Consider the following 3,000-nt stretch of genomic DNA (forward strand, 5'->3'; position numbering starts at 1 on the left):
TCGTTCCACTTCTGATCATGCGCACACCGCATTGCGAGAATCCCGCCAACCATGAAGTAACATTTTGTTTGAAAAGCGTATTTCCACCTGAGCGACTTTCAATAGCGATTGAAAAGATTCTGAATGGGCACTCCGGCAAAGAAATTCAAAACACAATACAGCGGTAGTTTCTCCCTGAATGGAAGGACCTTTTCAATGACATAATCCAACCGGCAGCCTCCAAAAATGAAGAATACGCACACTGCACACTGTGTGTGCATGACATCAAAGTTGCAGCATCGGGAGTATTTGATGTGAAAGAACATTTCAAATCGAAACTACATCAGCGGAATGCAAGCCAAAGGCAAAATCAGCCACTGATGACAGTATTTGCGTGCTCAAAAACTGATATGCCAACAACTGGAAAAGACAGAAAACACAAGGTAGTGGGCGTTTTAGTTCAAGTTAGGCAGTGCTCTGTTTACCCCACAGTAATTGTTGCGGCGACCTGCCACAAGGAGTGCCTGAACGCAGGCTCACATGATTGACAGCTGCCTCCGCCGCTTCCTGCTACGCTGAATCGCTGCGCTACCAGCACACGCACGCTGCGCTGAACAGGCAGCCAATCACAACGCTAGTTAGCAGGGCAGCCAATAGCAGGACAGCGGTCGTTCTAGAACGCTAGGCAGAATTAACATTCAGTTTGTAACGAAGCAGCAGCGCAGCAGCTGCAAAGAGAATTCGCTACTAACACAAACTTTACAGCACATCAGGGGAAAAAGGACAAAAAAGGCTACCGGTAAACCCACTGAACCTTTTTATATGCAAACGCAGTAATCCATGGGCATGAGAAATGTTTGTTCCTTACCTGTGATTGGTTAAATGATTTAAACTTTCTTTATCAGTGGCGTGTAGTAAAATATCTTCAGTTAAAGTGAACAAACTGCCTGTGAAAGGGCTAATGGTTAAAACGGTTCTTAGTTTAAAACTGTTTTTCTGTTCATTTATATTTGTTCAACAACATATTACCTGAATGATTAAAAATGGTTAAAAAATACTTAATTTACCTTATACATAAAAATTTATATATTGTTGCCTAATTAACTTGGGCTTAGTTATAGAAAAACAAGCATTTATTCACACATGCTTTGTTGTAGAAAAACAGGCATTTATTCATACATTTATTTATGTTTGTATGTTTAAAGGTTTTTCACCTTCTAACTTCGGCTTCAAGCTCCAAGCTTCTAACTTTTACTTCTGATTCTACCTCTGATTCTACTTCTGATTCTAACGTCAGTTCCACTGAAAACCAATAAAATACAAGAAGAGTGGAATCCTGTGTCCAAGTCCTTCCCTTTCAAGTGTGGGAAACCCTGATGCTCACATACACTTGACAGTGAAAAACCGATGCACCAGTGGAAACTGACGACTGCCAGACAACTGCCAGTGAATCACCGCTGCACCAGTGCATCAAACCAAAACCAGTGACCAAGAAGCAAGACTCCACTCGTGCCACAACCCAACAGAAAGGGAAGACACTTCACCTGGGGGCCTGGAGGATAAAGCTAGAAGTCATCTGGAAAAAGAAACGAAATGGCGAAGTCATTAGAAGAACTGAAAACAGAGCGAACCACAGCCAAAAGACTTTTCTCCCGTCTTGCTAACTGCATTGCGAGAACACACTCGGAGATGACTGTGGAGGAGCTAAAGCAAAACTTCAACAAGCTTACAGCAGAAAGCTCGAGACTCATGGAGGCGAACGAAGAGATTGAGGCCGCTTACATGGCAGAAGCAGCCGCTGTAGAGGACCTGGGCGCCGAGAAGAAAGCCGACCTGGAGAAGATAGAGGCATACTGTAAGCAGAGGACTAAAGAAGCAAAGCTCCTAATTCAACAAACACTCTGGGAATCATATGGGGAGAAAGAGCTGCCCCTTGCTCTATACATCGCTGAAGCTGACTGCAAGAATGTCTCCTCTGCCCAGCTCGACGTGACTCTGGAGGCATATGAGTTCATGCTGAAGCACTTTGAGATGTTGGTGCTGAAGGCCAAAGAAGCGCACCGTGACTGGAACCGCTGGGCTCCCGCTGCAGAACAAAGAGACTTTGATCACCGCATGACAGAGCTCGAAGTGCAACTTCCCCAGCTGGTGTCGCGCAAGGCCACCTTCATCAAAGCTGCAAAGATCAAGACAGAATCTGAAGAGCCCACTGTCCACCGTACAGCTCCAGTGCCAGCAATAAAACTGAAAGCCACAGCCCTTCCAAAGTTTGCTGGCAACCAGCGAAGTTACTACAGGTGGAAGAAGGAGTGGGAAGCTCTACAGAAGCAGGGTGAACCAACAGGGTCTAGAGAGGTCAAGAAATTCCAGCTGCTCGAAAGCATCGATGAAAAGGTGGCCGGAAACCTACACCTGTCGACCTACAGCTCCTCAAACGAAATCTTCAGAGTCCTGGATAACCGGTTTGGGAACCAAGCCAACATTGCTCTCGAGATCATTGAAGATCTACAAGCAACTCCTGCAGTCAAAGCCGGCCAGCCGAGAAGAGTCATCGAGCTCATCCAAACAGTGGAAAAAGCTCTCTACGACTTAAATGAACTGGACAATGCCAAGGCCATAAAGAACCCCATTGTGACCAAATCCATTGAGGGCAAGCTTCCAGAAACTTTAAAGAAAGACTGGCTCACCTATGCTGCTGATGTGAGTAACGCTGTGGACCATCACAACCGCTTTGACAAGCTGCTGGCTTACCTAAAGTCACAGGAAGCCATATATGAGCAACTTGACCAACTGAAAGATGGCGTTGAACCTGCCAAGGACAAGACCAAGTTCCTGAAGCAAGCCAGAACAAAAGCAACCAACAGTCCGGCAGTGTCATCCAACGGTGACGCAGCAGGCTGCATCGTCTGTGGTGACCCAAAGCACAGAAGAAAACTGTACTTCTGCAGAAAGTTTAGAACCAATCTAAAGCCATCGGAGAAGAGGGATGCAGCACAACAACTCGGTGCCTGCAAAAGATGC

This window comes from Neoarius graeffei, chromosome 12, assembly GCF_027579695.1.
Source record: "Neoarius graeffei isolate fNeoGra1 chromosome 12, fNeoGra1.pri, whole genome shotgun sequence".
In the NCBI taxonomy this organism is placed as follows: Eukaryota; Metazoa; Chordata; class Actinopteri; order Siluriformes; family Ariidae; genus Neoarius; species Neoarius graeffei.